The sequence below is a fragment of the Ziziphus jujuba genome, chromosome 5 (assembly GCF_031755915.1).
Source record: "Ziziphus jujuba cultivar Dongzao chromosome 5, ASM3175591v1".
NCBI classification, from domain to species: Eukaryota; Viridiplantae; Streptophyta; class Magnoliopsida; order Rosales; family Rhamnaceae; genus Ziziphus; species Ziziphus jujuba.
In genome coordinates this window covers 4,428,160-4,448,918 of record NC_083383.1, presented here as the reverse complement: position 1 = coordinate 4,448,918, position 20,759 = coordinate 4,428,160, and the positions used below count along the sequence as shown (strand labels likewise).

The 20,759-nt window shown below is 33.4% G+C and overlaps 3 pseudogenes; 2 read left to right on the top strand and 1 right to left on the bottom strand.

Annotated features, from left to right (window-relative positions):
• Window positions 1–8,175: 8,175 nt before the first annotated feature.
• On the bottom strand, window positions 8,176–9,057 carry LOC125419979 (photosystem II CP47 reaction center protein-like; annotated as a pseudogene).
• Window positions 9,058–12,260: 3,203 nt separating this feature from the next.
• Window positions 12,261–13,673, top strand: LOC125419958 (ATP synthase subunit alpha, chloroplastic-like; annotated as a pseudogene).
• A 5,725-nt stretch (window positions 13,674–19,398) lies between these two features.
• LOC125419575 (photosystem II protein D1-like) lies at window positions 19,399–20,464 on the top strand (annotated as a pseudogene).
• The last annotated feature ends 295 nt before the right edge of the window (window positions 20,465–20,759 follow it).

The following is a 20,759-nucleotide window of genomic DNA, read 5'->3' as shown; positions in this document are numbered from 1 at the left end:
ATTTAAGAACAATATTTTTTTTGTAATGCCCTAAGCTCATTAACTATAGGTTAGGGCCTTTTTGTCTAGTTGCTGGAATTGTATTTCTAGCAACATAAGTCCACTTCCTTGGATGCCGTTTGATGAAGGTTTGGGTTTTGGATCTTAATTTTGGATAATAAACTAGAAATGCAGAGGAAGCAGCAGCAAAAAGAATGGCCCAATTTGGAGCTGGGAAGGCTGAGTTAAGCCCTAAACAATCTGACCCTTGTGCAGTTTTGTTGCCCGAAAATCTGGACAAAACTGCCTTGGGTTTGATTATTTTTGAATGGGTAAATGGACTTTGTTTTATCTGATTTTTGGCTAGAACACAATTTAATATTCAGAAAGGCTTCCCTCCAATTTTCAAGTCAAATGGAGCTGGTATAAGAGCATAGTGTAATTTCTTAGGACCTTGTGAGCTTTCAACCTAGACCATTTTATTTGTGAGAGGATCCCCCGCCTAAAGCCTTCCGACCGAAACCAAAAAGGCTAGTTGAAACTCACCAAAACACCACCACCCGAGAGCTTGTTCTTGTGTCCATTTTTCAAAACTTTTCAAAAACCATTTTTTTTCAAATGGCCTCACAATCCTTTGCAACCCCAACACCACCTAAGTTTGAAGGCCAAAACTATTCCATTTGGAGTATAAAAATGAAAGCCTACCTTCAAGCTTTCGGTTTATGGGAATTCATAGAAGAAGGTTATGTAGTGGAAGAGTTGAGAGCTAATGCAACCCAAGCAAAAAGAAATGCACATGAGGCCGAAGTTGCCAAGGGGTTCAAGGCCCTCACTGCCTTGCACTCCTCCATGAGTGATTCCATTTTTACAAGGATAATGTCATGCATAAGTGCTAGAGAGGTTTGGATAAAGCTTCAAGAGGAGTTCCATGGAAATACTATAACTCGGCAAATGCAAGTTTTAAACCTAAGAAGAGAGTTTGAGACCTTCAAGATGAAGGAGAATGAGCTTGTCAAGGACTTCACGAAAAGGATGCTCAAAGTGGTAAATCAAATTCGGGTCCTTGGTGAGCAATTGACCGATCAAAGGGTAGTAGAGAAAGTATTGGTGAGCTTACCCGAAAGGTTTGAAGCTAAGATTTCCTCCCTTGAAGAATCTAGAAATCTTAGTGAAATAACTTTGAGTGAGCTTATCAATGCTCTTCAAACAACCGAACAAAGGAGAGCCATTAGAAAGGAGGAGACCATAGAGAGTGCATTCTATGGTGGCCATGGCAACAAAAAGAAGAATAAAGGAAGGAAGAGCAACAACACCAACCAAACCGGTTTTACAACCAACAACAACAAAAGTGGATGGAATCAACAATGACAACAACAAAGCCATCAAAACCGAGGAGGGCATCCACCTTGCCCTCATTACAAGAAGCTTGGACATCCACCATTCAAGTGTTTTTGGAGGCCGGATGCATCTTGTGAAAGATGTGGAGGAAAAGGCCACATTGCCAAAGTATACAAGCAAAGGAGACAACAAGCCAATGTGGTTAATGAAGAAGTCGAGAACCTATTTGTGGCCACATGCCTTAAGGCCACAAGTAGTGGTCTCGGTTGGCTTATGGATAGTGGTTGCTCACACCACATGAGCTTCCAAAAGGATGGTTTTATGGAGCTTGACCGAAACTACAAAACCAAAGTGAAGATTGGTGATGGCCGGTTCATGGAAGTAGAAGGCAAAGAAGATGTGTGCTTGAACACCAAGGAAGGTACCAAAATTATAAAAGATGTGCTATATGTTCCTAGTTTGTGTGAAAACTTGCTTAGTGTAGCACAATTGGTAGGAAGAGGCTTTGCTTTAAACTTTGTAAAAGATGGATGTATTATATATGATGCTTGTGGTAATGAGCTGTTTAAGGTACCACTGAAGGACAAAAGCTATAGATTGGACCTAGTTAAGAATGAACAAGCCCTAAAAACCAAAGTGGAGCCTATTTCTCAACTTTGGCATAAAAGGCTTGGGCATTCTAGCTATGGTGCCATGAAAAACACCAATGCCATTGTGAAGGACATGCCAAAGATTGAGGAGATGAGAAGCCTATGTGATGTATGCCAACTAGGAAAATCCACACGGCTTCCATTCCCTAAAGCCAGTTCATGGAGAGCTAAGGAGAAGCTTGAGCTAGTCCATTCGGATGTGTGTGGACCGATGAGTTTCTCATCAATTGGAGGTTGTAAGTACTTCCTAACCTTCATTGATGACTACTCAAGGATGTGTTGGGTATATTTTCTAACAACCAAGTCACAAGTGCTTGAGAAGTTCATAGAATTCAAGAAGATGGTGGAAACCCAAAGCGATGCAAAGATGAAGTGCTTGAGAACCGACAATGGTGGAGAATATACAAGCTTGGCTATGGAGGATTTTTGCAAAGAAAATGGAATGGTGCATCAATTCACAACACCATACACACCACAACAAAATGGTGTTTGTGAGAGGAAAAATAGGACCTTGATGGAAATGGCAAGGTGCATGATACATGAGAAGAACATGCCAAAGAAGTTTTGGGCCGAAGCCATATACACTGCTAGCTACATCCAAAACCGAGCATACACCAAAGCCATTGAGTCCAAGACACCCTATGAGATATGGTATGGAGAAAAACCATCTTTGGACAACATAAAAATCTTTGGAAGTGTTTGTTTTCTCCATGTTCATCCACACATGAGAGACAAGCTTGACAAAAGGGCAAATGTGGGCATCTTGGTCGGCTTTAGTGAGATTACCAAAGGTTTTAGGGTTTTCAACTTGGAAACCAAAAAACTTGTGGTAACAAGGGATGTGAGGATTGATGAAGATGTTGTTTGTGATTGGACAAAGGAGGAGCTTCTTGTCCATGAAGATAATGCTCGGTTTGATGATGAAGAAGAAGAAACCAATGACAATGACAATGAAGAAAATGAAGATGATGAGGAGGATGCACTTGAGACCATTGGAGCTGAATTGGAGATTGGAGATGGTGTTAGAGGAGAAAAGCCATTGTCCAAAATATATGAAAGGTGCAATGTTGCCTTGAGTGATCCTACCAATGCTCAAGAAGCTATGCAAAAGAAAGAGTGGATGGAGGCCATGCAAACCGAAATGGATATGATAGAAAAGAATGAAACTTGGTCTTTGGTTTCTAAACCTAAAAACAAGAAACCAATTGGTGTAAAATGGATCTTTAGGACCAAGTTCAACCCGGATAGAACAATATGCAAGCACAAGGCAAGGCTTGTGGCAAAAGGCTATGCACAACAAGCGGGTGTAGATTATGGAGAGACGTTTGCACCGGTTGCAAGAATGGAGACCATAAGGCTCATCCTATCCATCTCGGCCTCAATGTCATGGAAGGTGTACAAGCAACCCGAGGGCTTCATTGTTCAAGGACATGAGGACAAAGTCTACCATCTACACAAGGCACTTTACGGGTTAAAGCAAGCACCTAGGGCTTGGTATGGCAAGATTAATGGTTACTTGATCTACCAAGGCTTTAGGAGGAGTTCAAATGAGCCAATACTATACATAAGGAATGAAGAAGGCATGACTGTTATCTCACTCTATGTGGATGATTTGTTGGTCACGGTTGAAAATGAAAAGAATGTGGAAGTTTTGAAAAATGAACTTGAAAAGGAGTTTGACATGTCAAGCCTTGGTGAAATGAATTACTTCCTTGGAGTGGAAATGATGCAATGCTCTAAGGGTATCTTCATATCTCAAGAGAAATACATCAAAGATCTTTTGAAAAAGTTCAACCTTGATGAATGCAAACCAATGTCAACACCAATGAGCCAAGGAGACAAATACAAGAAGGAGGATGGCACACCAAAGGTAAACCCGACCCTATATAAAAGCATGGTAGGAAGTTTGCTCTATGTATGTTTATCAAGACCAGATATTATGCATGCCACATGTGTTTTGTCTAGATATACGCAAGCAAGCACCATCCCAAAATCATTTTGTAGGTGTCAAAAGAATTCTTAGATACTTAAAAGGAACACAAGACTTTGGAGTTTAGTATGATAGGCAAGATCTGATGAGATTAATGGCCTACTCGGATAGTGATTGGGCTGGATGCTTGGATGATATGAAGAGCACTTCGGGGTATCTTTTCTCACTTGGTAGTGGACCATTCTCATGGAATGCAAAGAAGCAAGCAACAACTGCTCAAAGCACCGCCAAAGCCGAGTACATTGCTTGCTCTTCATGTGCAAATTAATGCATTTGGCTTAGGAAATTATTGGAGGACCTTGGTTATCCTCAAGAGGGTTCAACCATCATCAAATGTGACAACACTTCAGCCATATCAATAGCCAAGAACCCCGTTCAACATGGAAGGACAAAACACATACCGGTGAAGTATCACTCTTTGAGGGAGTTTGAAGAAAATGGAGAAGTAAGTTGGAATATATCAAGACCGAAGATAACCTTGCAGATTTCTTCACCAAGCCACTTCCAAAAGCAAGATTTGAGACCTTGAGGAAGCTTCTAAATATTTCAAGCAAGAACACCAAGGAGGAGTGTGGAAATGTGGTGATATTGCCTCAATGTGCAAGGTAGTTCGGTTACACTTGCACTCTTTGTTTTGCAACATCAAAGACCAAACATTATTTATGTTTATGCATTTTCTTTTATCTTGTAATGTTTAAGAACAATATTTTTTTTGTAATGCCCTAAGCTCATTAACTATAGCTTAGGGCCTTTTTGTCTAGTTGCTGGAATTGTATTTCCAGCAACATAAGTCCACTTCCTTGGATGCCGTTTGATGAAGGTTTGGGGTTTGGATCTGAATTTTGGGTATAATAAACTAGAAATGTAGAGGAAGCAGCATAAAAAAGAATGGCCCAATTTGGAGCTGGGAAGGCTGAGTTAAGCCCTAAACACTCTGACCCTTGTGCAGTTTTGTTGCCCAGAAATCTGGACAAAACTGCATCGGGTTTGATTATTTGTGAATGGGTAAATGGACTTTTTTTTATCTGATTTTTGGCTAGAACATAGTTTAATATTCAAAAAGGTTTCCCTCCAATTTTCAAGTCAAATGGAGCTGGTTTTCATATTCAAATGCCTCAGACAAGCTGAACTGCCCATTAAAGAAGGTTTCTTGCTTGCGCAGCACATTGATTAGAGTTAGTTGAGGTAGTTTGGCTTGGTTGGTTACTTTTAATGCTTTTGTATTTATTGCTCAGTATGGCAGCATGTCTTATTGTCTTTTTGATACATTTAAAAGTTTGAAAATTGTAATGAAAAACATTGAAGTAATATTCAAAAAAAAAAAAATATTTTGAAAAACAACAATTTCAGCTCTCTCTCTCTCTCTCTCTCTCTCAACTACTACATTTGTTTTCTTCTTCTTCCCAAAAGCTAACAACCTTCTCAAGAACCTCAAACCTCCATTAAAACCAGAAACAAAACCTTAACAAACCCAAAAAAAAAAAACAAAATCAAGAACCAAGAACCAACAACAATCATTCTTGACTAACACCTTGAATGATTGTGCTATAGGGTACAACAACATAAACCTACACCAAATTCCATCACAAACGGCTCTACAATCGAATTCACTTTTACCTTCTTTTACCTTACATCGGGGAAATAGAAAAAAACAAGTCTGTCAAATTCATATAGGTAAATGATCCACTAACCACCCTTCCTTTTGGAGTAGTTAAAAAATACTATAATGGCTCCGTTGCTTTATTATTTCATCTGTTATTTAGCAATCCCAAAGTTTCTTCTTTTTTTTAATACAGATAAATAAGATTTTTTTATTATTTATATTTTCTTTATGTTTTTTTTTCGTATTCTTTCATAACATAAATATTGTTATCTTCGGTGTGAAAACAAAAAAGTTTATGTTGCTGAAATAGGTCTCGTGATAGATCAGATAAAATTGGAAATACCCTCTCTTTGTCTTATACTACTCTTTCGATAAATAATGTAAGTATTTTGAAAATTTTTTCTTTTTATATCAAATTCGAAGTGCCATGCTATTATTACTTAATATTCATATTTCTTGTAGCGCGAAGGCATAGTCTTCATTTTTTCTCTCAAATCCAATAAAAACTCATTGGTGCCAAGCATGAGGGAATGCTAGACGTTTGGTAATTTCTCCTCTGGCCAGAATAAAAGATGCCATTGAAGTGGCTAATCCCATGCATACTGTCTGTATATCTGGTCACACAAATTGTATAGTATCTTAACTAGCTACTCCAGGTATTAGCCACCTGTTAGGAGAGTTTATAAACAAATATAGATCTTTGGTATCATCCTCTATACTGAGGTATACCATAAGACCAATAAGTTGATTCAAGATCTCATTATGAACTGATTAGCCTAAAAAAAGTAATCTTTCTCAATAAAGTCGGTTGATTAGGATAAAACTCTATCACTTAGGAATTGTACATGCGCCTTTTGTTGCATACGGTTCAACATAAATTGCGAAGAAAAAAAAAACGAATCAATGTGTAGATTCTAGCTTTTTTCCTTTTTTTATATTCATAGCAAGCTCTTTTTAACTTGTAACAAAGGGGGGCTTTTTCTCTCATGTTTCAAGAAAGATGAGTTTTGGCATGTTTTAATTCATATATAAATTAAAAACCTATAAATAAAACAATTAACTAAACTTATCGGACTAACTTCTCATTGATGTATTGTTTCATCGGGATCCAATCCAAATCACAGTGTAATTTTCTTATTCCTGAACGGTCTTCTCCAACAGTTTGAGATTGTTATTATATATCATTATTATATATTATACGTGGAAAATCTTTATAAATAGAATATGTTATAAGTGGTAATCATAGATATATTACCAATTGTTTTTTTTTTCCTAAACAGAGCTTGTATATTAATATTATAATTCATTTTTTTGGTCTAACCGAGCCAACCATAAATTATAAATTATTATAATTAAGAATATTAATCTGTATACCCCCTTAAAAAATAGACTGAATTGCACTTCATTGTATTTCACGCTCTAAATTGTTTATGGTTCAATAAACCTTTCTTGGGCGAAAGAAAGGATATCTCAATCGAGTAAGAGAATGGGGAAATACCATATGACCAAATATATCTAACAAGTTGCACTATACGTCAATCCACCATGCATCTTCCTCTCCACATTTTGAAAAGGAACTTTTGGAACACCAATAGGCTTTAAATGAAATAAAAATTAATTACTATAGCTCACTTTGATGTGAAAGCGTAACAATGTATTTATTGTCTTAATAATGTTGTTCTTTATCCTATTTTATCCATAGATTGAATAAGTTTATAAAAAAGGAAGACAGGAATACTAAAGGAAACTTCTTTCAAATAGGTCCTTTGAATGATGAAAAAAAGAAATATAAATGTAGTCACTCATATAAAAGGTATCAACCTCTTACCATTGCGTATTGGTACTTATTGGGTGTAGAATAGATCTGCTTCTTTTTGTTGCTACAAACAAAATTCTTCCAGTATTACTGAAAGAATAGAACAAATATTAATCCTTTCCTCGAGATAATCCACTCAAAAGGGAAGGTCTATAGTATAGTTTTTTTTTTTTTTTCTAGTGCAATAAAGTTACATAGTGTCTATTTTTCATTGATAGAGGGGTATTTCCATGGGTTTGCCTTGGTATCGTGTTCATACCATCGTATTGAATGATCCCGGTCATTTGCTTGCTATCCATATAATGCATACCGCTCTAGTTACTGGTTAGGCTGGTTTGATGGCTCTATATGAATTAGCGATTTTTGATCCCTCTAACCCTGTTCTTTATCCAATGTGGAGACAAGGGATGTTTGTTATACCCTTCATGACTCGTTTAAGAATAACCAATTCATGGGGCGGTTGGAGTATCACAGGAGGGATTATAACGAATCCAGGTATTTGGAGTTGAAGTAATGAGCCTTTCAATATTGGGAGGCTCATTACTTTCAATTGAGATTTCACTTTTTTAGTTAGAACTTTAGGCGGTTCTCGAAAAAAGATAGCGAAAAAAATTACTCCTAAAGTTTAGACTAAAAGGAATGTATAAACCAATGCTTCCATAGATTTGATCGTGGTTTACATACAATTATAGCTTCCATACCTATTTATTTGGGATTGTCTCCCAGATAAAGAAAGAGCAAAAGTCAAAGAAAAGGTAGCGATTCAAATCAAGATTTATTTGATACCCTACTCACAAAACTAAAAACGAAAAATAATAAAACAATATTCCATCAGATTACTTGTCTTCTTGTAATTGGATCTCCAAGTTTTTAGAATGCTCAAAATTCTACGTAAGCATCCAAATCGGGGTCAATACCAGCAAAAACATCTCTTAACAAGGTTCTAGCAACATGCCAAATATGTCCAAAGAAAAGAGCAAAGCAAACGAAGCATCTCCAAAAGTAAACCAACCATTCGACTTCTACGAAAAACACTGTCAGATTTCAAGGTAACACGATCTAATTCAAAAATTTCACCCAATTGAGCAGGTCTAGGATATTTTTTCACAGTAGCAAGATCACTATAACTGACTCCATTAAGTTTGCCGCTGTAGAACTCAACAGTTACACCTACTTGTTTGACACTGTATTTGGATTCTGCCCTTCTAAAAGGAACATTGGCTCTAACAATTCCATCTTCATCTACCAAAACAACCGGAAATGTTTCAAAAAAAGTAGGCATACGACGTACAAAAAGTTCACGACCCTCTTTAGCCCTAAAAATAGGGTGTCCTAACCACCCAACAGCAATTCCATCCCCATTGTCCATTGGGCCCTCTCTGAATAATTCCTCCTTTGCTGGATTATTGGTGATGTAATCATAAAAAGCTAATTTTTCATGAATTTTAAACCAAGCTTCAGATAAACTTTGATTTTCAGCTAGCCTAGCACCAACTCGTCGATATATTTCTTGTTGAAAGTATTCTTGATCCCATTGATAACGAGTGGGACCAAATAATTCAATCGGGGTAGTTGTTGAACCATAGCACATTGGATCAAGAACAGGGTTAGAAGGATCAAAAACCGTTAATTCGTATAGAGCCATCGAACTGGCCCAACCAGCAACCAAAGCTGTATGCATTATAAGGACAGTAAGCAAACAACCAGGATCATTTAATAATATGATATGAACATGATACCAAGGAAAACTGATGGAAATACCCCTTTATTCGATCTGGATTTGGGCAAGGTACTGTTGTAGGCCAAGCTGTGGAGGGGATCGCCAGACAACCTGATGTGATTCCGCCCGAGCCCGCACAACCAACAACCCGCTGGGTGTTGACTCGACATGGATGAAGACCGGGCCAATCACTAGGGCTCAAGCTAAAATGTTTAGGGAAAAATTTTCTACTTTTATCAAGGGGGTAATTCATTATCAAGAACACTTGTCCATACCCGAAAATTCAAGACCTGTTTTGGGCATATAAGTGGTGGAAGCCGATATAGACCTGGGTAGCGATTTTGGTGCAAATATGGACACCGAGCAGCATGAAATGGTTCCAAATCTTTATGGATTCAATACATATGTCTAAGAGGATATGCAATCAAGTCAAGGCATCTTCAAAGGCATTCAAAAAGGGGTTGTACGGACAGCTTCAAATTTGGCCTGTTTTTTACTGTATTTTATGCTGGCTTTACTGTATTTTATTGAGTTGGCTTTTTCTTCCTCTTCCAAGCATGGGCAACGTGTGGGACTTCATATTAAGCTTATTTGGCATCCTACAAAGCATATTGAAGCTGATTTGGAGTTCAAATTGGTCAAAGATTGATCAAAATCAACTTAGCTAAAAAGCTAGTATCTTAGTTTCCTAATTTGATTCTACTTTTTGTTTTAGGAAATTTTCATTATTTTTTAGTTTTTATTTATTTATTTTCTGGATCAATAAGTTTAGGAAAGTTATTATTTTATTATTTTCATTGTAAATTAATTAATTCCTAATTCAAAATAAAGGAATTAATTAATGCAAATTAGATTAGGAAAGGAGTGAGAATTTCGGCCACCATAGGAAACTACTTTGTATGGCCGGTTTTCCCTTTGTTTTTAGGGTTTTATTTCGTGGCTTTGTAGCCTATTTAAAGGCTTATTTTTCAATAAGAATGAAGCTTGAATTTTATACAGAAAATTATTTGTGAGATTGAATTCTTTTAGTTCTTTTGAATACCTAAAACACCATTAGAGAGTGAGTGTTTTAGTTTTGACTTATCAATAGGATATCCATCACCTATTGTGGCGTCTTCCTTATATACCAAGGTTTCTAATCACAGGTTGGTTAGGGGTCAAGGTGACCATTAGAACTTGAACATAATTAGATCCAAGCTAATATAATACGGGTTTAGGAGCAGGTTGTCCTAGGTTCGTATCACAACCAGAAGCGGAGGGAAAAATACAAGGTACTTTATTGCTTGTATGGCTTTTATGGAAGCTTTGACAATTTATGGACTGGTTGTGGCATTAGCACTTTTATTTGAGAATTCCTTTGTTTAATCCTAAAAATATTTTTGTTTTTCTTTTTTATTTCCTTGGATTTGTTGCTTTTGCTTTTTCAAATTATATTAAGATTTCACTCCTACAATTTCATATTCATTGTGACAACAACCCCCTGGAAGGACTGGTTTGAGGATGAGGAATTAAATTAGCCAATTAACTCGCTTTCTTCTCTTAGTCTAATGGAACTTTTTTTAGGAAGTATTGCAACAAACAGTAAATTTTATTTCGCAACTGACATAAGACCTAGTACCTAATTCTAATAAGTATCATTCTTATTGGAAATTTCCATTTAGTGGAAATTTCCAATTGAAAAAAAAAATCCATTTACATCTATAAATCAATGTATACATATATTTTGAATTTTATCCTATTCCTATTTAATTTAGAAAAATAATAGAATAAAAAAAAATATAGATAATTAGTCTATCTTTAAGAATAAGAAAGAGGAGATCATATGAAAAATGTAACCGATTCTTTCCTTTCCTTGGGTTATTGGCCATTCGTCAGGAGTTTCGGGTTTAATACCGATATTTTAGCAACAAATCCAATAAATCTAAGTGTAGTCTTTCGTGTATTGATTTTTTTTAGAAAGGGAGTGTTTGCGAGTTGTTTATTTCAAGAATAGGTTGGATCCAACCAATTGCACTTTTTTTCGTTATAACTCAAAAAGGTGCACGATTCCGCGAATTACTTTTGAATAAATTAAGAAATCATATTTACGAACCATAGCATTTCATGATTCATTGGTAAATCTACTTTTATTCTCTATCAACCAATAATGTGGGATTGTTAACAGGGTTAAAGCTAAATCATTTGAAGTCCAGATGCAGTGTGGCACTCTTTCTACTACTATGTTAATACAGAATATGTTAATGCATAAATGGTTTCAACAAGTCAGAATTTCTTTTCGATATAAAACACTCATGTCGATAAAAAAAAATGTTATTTGAACCCGTTATTGGTATTCGATTTTTAAAAATTAGAAAAATGGATATTTCACCCCCCCCCCCTTTGTTATCTTTTTTATCCAATGTTGAATTAATGACCTGTGTATAAAGTAAAAAGAATTCTATGGATTTGAAAAAAAAAAAACAATTTTGCTGACAATTATTTGTTTGGTAAGAAGAGTCCTTCGAATATTATGTTCTTGGATTAGTGATCAGTTTCTATACTTTCACAAATACGAATAGAGAAAAGAGGATAGGCTCATTACATGATAAAAAGCTAGGGAGCTTCCCCAATACATAAGTAATTGGGCATGAGAGCCAAATGAATCGAAAGATTGATGATTGTTTTAGGGAAGGGATCATGGAAGTTTTGAAATGAATAGAAAGATAATCTAGTTTCATTAAGTGATTTATTATATAATCGAAAACAGCGGATCTTGAAGACTATTCAAAATTCAGAAAGAACTACGCGGTGGGGCTATGGAACGGCTGGAAAAAGCCCGATCCCACTTGCAGAAAGTAAAAATGGAAGCGAAGCAGTTTCAAGCGAATGAATACTCTGAAATAGAACGAGAAAAATTAAAACCTTGGAACAATTAGAAAATCACAAAAATGAAACCATTCATTTTGAACAACAAAAAACTATTAATCAAGTTTGACAATGGGTTTTCCAACAAGCCTTAAATAAGCTCTAGGAACTCTGAATAGCTACTTGAACACCGAGTTACATTTATGTACAATCAATACTAATACTGGCATGTTTGGAATAATGAAAGAAATAAAGGGCTAGTCTTTCTACTGCAGACATTATTTTTCTTTCAAACAAAAATAAAGAATTAAGAAATACTCATGGTAACTATTCAAGCAGATGAAATTAGTAACATTATTTGTGAACGTCTTGAGCAATATACTAGAGAAGTAAAGATTTTAAATGATGGTAGTGTACTCCAAGTAGGCGATGATATTGCTCATATTTATGGTCTTGATGAAGTAATGGCGAGGGAATTAGTAGAATTTGAAGAAGGTACGATAGGCATTGCTCTAAATTTGGAATCAAATAATGTCGATGTTGTATTAATGGGTGACGATTTAATGATACAAGAGGGAAGTTCTATAAAAGCAACAGGAAGAATTGCTCAGATCCTGGTAAATGAGGCTTTTTTGGGCCGTGTTATATATGCTCTGGCTAAATCTGCTGATGGTTGAGGTGAAATTTCAGCTTCTGAATCCCATTTAATTGAATCTCCCGCCTCGGGTATTATTTCAAGACATTCGGTATGAGCCTCTTCAAACAGGACTTGTTGCTATTGATTCGTTGATTCCTATAGGACGTGGTTAGCGAGAATTAATTATTGGGGACAGACAAACCGATAAAACAACAGTAGCCACAGATATGATTCTCAATCAACAAGGGCAAATTGTAATATGCATTTATGTAGCTATTGGTCAAAAAGCATCTTCTGTGGCTCAGGTGGTGACTACTTTATAGGAAAGGGGAGCAATGGATTACACTATTGTGGTAGCTGAAATGGCCAATTCTTTGGTTACATTACAATACCTCGCTCCTTATGCAGGAGCTGCTCTGGCTGAATATTTTATGAACCGTGAACAATGCACTTCAATTATTTATAACGATCTCTCAAAACAAGCACAGGCTTATCGTCAAATGTCTCTTTTATTATGCAGATCGCCTGGTCGAGAAGCTTATCTGAGAGATTTTTTTCTTTGCATTCATGTCTTTTGGAAAGAGCCGCTAAATCAAGTTCTCATTTAGGTGAAGGAAGTATGACTACTTTACCAATAGTTGAGACTCAATCGGGGGATGTTTCGACTTATATTCTTACTAATGTAGTTTCCATTATAGATGGATAAATATTCTTATTCGCCGATCTATTTAATGCCGGAATCAGACCTGCTATTAATGTGGGTATTTTTGGTGCCATTTACAGAATTAGAAGCCTTTGCACAATTCGCTTCTGATCTCGATAAAGCTATTCAGAATCAATTGGCAAGAGGTCAATGATTACGTGAGTTGCTCGAACAATCTCAATCAGCCCCTCTCGTGGTGGAAGAACAAATAATGACTATTTATACTAGAACCAATAGTTATCTTGATTCATTAGAAATTGGGTAAGTAAGGAAATTTCTTGTCAAGTTACGTATTTAAAAACAAATAAACCTCAGTTCCGAGAAATCATAGCTTCTACCAAGACATTTATCGAGGAAGTAGAAGCCCTTTTGAAAGAAGCTATTCAGGAATAGCTGGAACGTTTTCTACTTCAAGAACAAGTATAAAGAAAAGAAATTGATCACTTTTAATTTTTATTAATCTTAATTTAGTATTAATTAAATCTTAATTTAATAATAATTTTAAAATTTAATACTAAATTTAATAATAATAATTAAATTATATACTTTTTCTATTATATAATTAACAATTATAAAATTTTTTAGATTATTTTAAAATATTAAATTATTTTAAAATAAAATATAAAAAATTATAAAATATAAAAGTTTTTGTTTTTTGTAATAATTATTTTCTATAATAATATAGAAATAATAATATATTACATTTCTATATTAAATATAATATTAATATTAAATACATAATAATTATATACACATATTAACATACATTAAATATATAATATATATTAAATATATGGAAATAATATATAAACTAGATTATACTTATACTGCAAGTACTGAGTGTATAAGAGCGCCTCTTTTTCAAATTATTCAACAGATCTTTCTTGACATGGAAATCTAAAAATATATGGAAATAAATTGCATCTAATAGGATTTGAACCTATACCAAAGGTTTAGAAGACCTTTGTCATATCCATTAGACAATGGACACTTTGCATTTCAATTTTTTTTATATTTATTTTCTTTTCACATATATTATTCGAACGAAATGAATATGTGAAAGAATTCTGGGAATTGCGTATTCAACTATGCATTACATTAATTGTATTCATTTTTTAATTATATTCATTTTGATCCATGGATCCTCATTCAATTGGAAATATTGATTGATCCAATTAAAATATATATATATATATGTTTAGTAATTTCATAATCCAATTTTTCAATTACTAATTGACTATTGGATATGAATCATGACAATGTATATTCTTCCTCGAATTTTTCATTGAAAGGTAAAAGATTTGATCCTTTTAAGAAATAAAGTTTTTGCTCAGAATGGAATATTAATCAAACCGAAAGACCCCTTAACTATTCGGGGGTTAATAGAACGAATCGCACTTTTACGACTAAACTATACCCGCTCCAATCTGATTATTGTATATAAATGGACTTTTTGTCGAACAAGAAACTTGGGCATAATCAAAAGATAGGATAAAAAAAAAATGCATTGTGCACAAATCCATAGTTCCGTTTTTTATTATATACAATTTTTACTTATTTTTTATTTCAGTAAGATATTAGCGAAGAAAAAAAAATAAAAATGAAAAAGATAAAAAATCTCACTTTGATTTTATATCATTTGATTCTATATCAAAATAGCCCTTTTATGACTTTTGTTGTTTCAATAACAAGCTTTTTTTTTTTAAAATTAAATATTTTCAAATTAAATAAGTCATTTTATCCTTTTGCAATTGAACAAAACAAAAGAGGCCCGGTCCATCTAGGTACTGACCAAGCCAAGTTGTGTAAATAAAGTACCCTTTCGGACGAACTCAAAGAGGTTTTCTTATTTATTATTAATAATAAATATTATTTTTCTCATTATTTCTATTTTTTTCATTTTTCTATTTATATATTATTTTTTCTATTTATATATAATATAAAATACATAGTATATCTATTAAACATATATTAATTATATAAATCTATTCAAAAAATCTAAAAAATCTATGTTAAAAATATTAACAAATATAGATTCCATTTTTATGTTTGATTTATAGTGGATTTTTTATATTTATTTCATTTACATTGGATTTATATGTTGGACTATTGTAGATTGTGGAGATTGGATTATTGATATCTCTTTCAAGTCTTTTCTTCGTACATATATGTTATATCTTTATACATATATGTTATATGATTATAGAATTATATATAACATATATGTATACGTTTTATATACATTTTATATAATCTAATTATATAATATAAATGCTTTTATTTTATGTAAATGGTCTAAATGGAATTTGATTCTATATCATTATCATTCCGTATCTATTATATAAACTATTGTATATATATATGTTATATAATAAAATAATAAAAAGTATAAAAAACACTAAAAGAAAAAAAGAAAAAAAAAGAAGAAGGGCTTTTGTCAAGCCTTATTTTTGTGATATAACATAGTAATTACCTCCTTTCAAATGGGGGAGAGATGGATGAGTGGACGAAAGCATCAGATTGGTAATCTGTTATACAAGTTTTTCGTACCAAGGGTTTGAATCCCTCTCTTTCTGTTTTCATCGATATCTTTTTCTTTTCCTTCAAATTTCTCGCGAGTTCAGTGTGGAATAGATAAAATCCTACTAAGCTAAGAACGTTTTAAAATCAAGGAAGAAAAACCTTATTTCCTTTTTTTTTTTTTTTTTTATTCTTCTTGCCTAGCATTATGCCCTGGGTCGTTAGATAGAAAGCTGAAGATAAAGAGCAAAACAAAGAATATTACTACTGTGTAAACAAATAGTATGAGAGTAAGCATTACATAATCTCCAAAATTCTTTTTTAGGAAAATATAGAATAGATTCGCTATTTTATTTTAGACCGCATACCCTACTCTTTTTATTTTGTGTTTTGACACCAATAAATAAAGTTTTTTTTAGAAATAGAAAATGAAATTTCAGAAAATGCATTTGTAATATTTATAATATAAGTGGATAAGTGGAGTTTTTCACTACCAAAAATTTTACTTCATACCCACAATTTGACATTGTGAGTACTCCAACAGGCCTTCCAATGGCAAAAAGGTCATAATAAGGAAATGGGTTGATCCAAATTTATTTCAATATTGGAATCGAGAGTTCATACTGTAAAACATATATAATTTTAGCAAGCGTTATGTTAGAAATTTTTTTTTTCAAATCAATCATGAATTTGGCTAGGACGTTATTAAAAATCTCATCGAAAACTTACAGCAGCTTGCCAAGCAAAAGCTAAGAGAAAAAATAGCATAGGTATTACTGGCATAACATCTACGATTGGATTAAAAAAAGCGTAAGCCTCTGGTACTTTGGCGATGAAAAAACCGTTTGAATAAATGACAGAATTAAGATAGATCCAGATCAAACTAAATATACTAAGCACAACAAATATTTTGTTATTTTTGTTATTGAAGATAATTGTATTATTTTGATTGAGTTATTAACAAGTTGAGTTATTGATAAAACTAAATATGATAAACCCCAAAAACCTTCTTTGATTTGAACTCCCCCAATCAAAAATCCTTCAATTCTCAAATCAAAAGAGAATAGAATAAATCATACATTCATACAATATCTTAATTGAATTCTATGTAATGATCAATAAATTCAATTTAATTATGTATCGACACATATTAAAATTCTAGCAACAATCTATGTATTTTATAGATATTTATACTGGAGTTGACGAACAACCAATACCAATATTAGTATTTATTAACGTCGAATAAAAATGGGGCATGGCCAAGTGGTAAGGCAATGGGTTTTGATCCTGCTATTCAGAGGTTCGAATCCTTCCGTCCCAGAGCATGCCCAACCCATTATAGCATTATAATATATATAATGCTACATATCAGAAAAAAGATTGCCTTTTAAAATAAAACACCTTTCTGTTTAAGAGTATAATAATAAAAGTGTAATATTGGATTGGAAAATTTTTATTAGTATTCTTAATAATTCTTCTCTAAATCATATCTTTTTCACAAATTGAATCGTGTTCAAATAACACGCAGATATAATTGGATTCATTTATGATCCCTAAATGTTAAATATTTAACACAAAATATCTATAATTCCTTTCGGTAACAATTTTTTGATTCCAATTTTAGAAATCAGTATGAAAAAACAACAACCTTACCTTATACTGGTCTTTATCCACTAGTTCACTAAAAAAATAAATTGGATTTTTTAGCTATCTAGTTTTTAATCATTGATGGTTTAACACAAATATGGATTTCTCTTAGGATGCTATAATGTGGTCCTTACTTTCAAGGAAATTTCGAACTAGATAGATCTCAGCAACACAATTCCTATGATTAGTATCTTCGAGGCTAGAAATCATAAAATATTATAATTTACGATCAATTCATTCAATATTTCCATTTTTAGAGGACAAATTCCCACATTTAAATTATGTATAAGATGTACGAATACCCTACCCCATTCATCTGGAAATCTTGATTCAAACCCTTCGCTATTGGGTGAAAGATGCCCCTTCTTTGCATTTATTACAATTTTTCTTCACGAGTATTATAATTGGAATAGTTTTATTACTCCAAAAAAATCTATTTCTTTTTTTTTGAAAAGTAATTCAAGATTTTTCTTGTTCCTATATAATTCTCATGTTTTTGAATACGAATCCATCTTACTTTTTCTCTGTAACCGATCTTCTCATTTAGGATTAACATCTTCTGGGGTATTTTTTGAGGGAATATATTTCCATGGAAAAATAAAACATCCTGTACAAGAAGTCTTTTCTAATGATTTTCTGATGGTCTTATGGTTCTTCATGGAGCCTTTGACGAGTTATGTTAGATATCAAGGAAAATCAATTTTGGTTTCAAAAGATACGCCTCTTCTAATGAATAAATGGAAATATTTTCTTGTCCTTTTATGGCAATGTCATTTTTATGTGTGGGCTCAACCAGGAAAGATTCATATAAACCAATTAGCCAACCATTCTTCTGTCTTTTTAGGCTATCTTTTAAGTGTGCGACTAAATCTTTCAATGGTATGGAGTCAAATGCTAGAAAATTCATTTATAATGGATAATGCTATAAAGAAGCTTGACACATTAGTTCCAATTAGCCCAATGATTGGATCATTGGCTAAAATGAAATGTAACGCATTAGGACATCCTGTTAGTAAGTCGACCTGGGTCTATTCGTCAGATTTTGAGATTCTTGACCGATATACCTATATATGCATACATCTTTCTCATTATTTCAGCGGATCCTTAAAAAAAAAAAATAAAGAGTTTGTATCGAATAAAATGTATACTTCGACTTTCTTATCTTAAAATTTGGCTCGTAAACACAAAAGTACTATATGGGTTTTTTTTGAAAAGATTAGGTTCAGAATTATTGGAAGAGTTCTTTACACAGGAAGAAGGGGTTCTTTCTTTGATTTTTCAAAGAACTTATTCGACTTTTCGAAGGTTATATAGAGGGCAAATTTTTGGTATTTGGATATTGTTTGCATCAATGATCTAGTCAATCATGAATGATTAGTTGTTCGACCATGGAAATGGAAGTTATCCTTAAATGCTGAAGAGATAACAAAAAATTTATTTAGTCATCTATTATGAAATGATCATGTAGTAAGAGTAGGGTTGATCAACTGAGTATTCAACTTTCTTAGAGGCTTGTCTAGGGAAGGAGCTGGATTTTAGATGTATACATAGGGAAAGCTATGTGTAATGAAAAATGCAAGCATGGTTTGGGAGAGATTTTTACCTATTTTTTATTTTCTAATTCTACGAAGTAAATTGTCTACTCCATCCGATTAGTTCTGGGTTCGAGTCCCAAGCAACTTATTCTAATTATTCTATCGAAATCATATGTATCTAATTTTAATCCAAATTTTGTAACTTATTTATTTTTATTCGATTTATTTATTCAGTTTATTAAAAAAAAAAAGGATGAATCTAGATAGATAAAAACCTTGATATATCTATGGATGTTGAGTATTGGTTGACATAGGTATATAAGTCATGTTATAATGTTGAGTAACAAGCCCTCGATTATCTATTTATAGAAAATTCATGTGCTTCGGAGTCCCTGATGATTAATAATTAAATAAACCAAGATTTTACCATGACTACAATTTGAGAGAGACGTGAAAGTGAAAGCCTACGGGGTCGCTTCTATAATTGGATAACTAGCACTGAAAACCATCTTTACATTGGATGGTCTGATGATCCCTGCCTTATTTACTGTAACTTCTGTATTCATTATCACTTTCATTAATGCCCCTTCGGTTGATATTGATGGTATTTGTGAACCTGTTTTTGGATCTTTACTTTATGGAAACAATATTATTTTTGGTGCCATTATTCCAACTTCTGCAGCGATAGCCTTGCATTTTTACCCGATATGGGAAGTGGCTTCCGTTAATGAATGGTTATACAATGGTGGTCCTTATGAACTAATAGTTCTACACTTTTTACTTGGTGTAGCTTGTTATATGGCTCATCAGTGGGAACTTAGTTTCCGTCTGGGTATGCGCCCTTAGATTGCTGTTGCACATTCAACTCCTATTGCAGCTGCTATTGTTGTTTTCTTGATCTATCCAATTGGTAAAGGAAGCGTTTCTGATGGTATGCCTCTAGGAATCTCTGGTACTTTCAACTTCATGATTGTATTCCAAGCTGAGCATAACATCCTTATCCACACATTTCACATGTTAGGCATAGCTGGTGTATTCGACAGCTCCCTATTCAGTACTATGCATGGTTCCTTGGTAACTTCTAGTTTGATCCAGGAAACCACAAAAAATGAATCTGCTAACGAAGGTTAGAAATTCAGTCAAGAGGAAGAAACCTACAATATCGTAGCTGCTCACGGTTATTTTGGACGATTGATCTTCCAATATGCTAGTTTCAACAACTCTCATTCCTTACACTTCTTCCTAGCTGCTTGGCCTATAGTAGGTATTTGGTTCATTGCTTTAGGTATTAGCACTATGGCTTTTAACTTAAATGGTTTCAATTTCAACCAATCTATAGTTGATAGTCAAGGTCGTGTAATTAATATCTGGGCTAATATTATCAACCATGCTAACTTGGGTATGGAAGTTATGCATGAACGTAATGCTCATAAGTTCCCTCTAGATCTAGCTGCGGTCAAAGTTCCATCTACAAACGGATAAGACTTTGGAATTAGTGTATACTAAGTTATTGAACATAAAGGAGCAATAATCAATTTCTTGTTCTAGTAAGAAGTTTTGTATTGCTCCTTTAGGAGTTTTTTTACTTAATTTTTTTTTTTTTTACTTCATCTTTAGTTCAACATACCTATACTTTCATTATGTAGAAATTTTTATTTTTGATATCCTCTTTTCAATTTTTTTTAGTGTACATTTAAATTTAAATGTTTCAATTCCATTTTTTTTTCTTTTAGTTTGAAGAATGGAAAAAAAAATAGTAAATGGTGTAAATTGACCT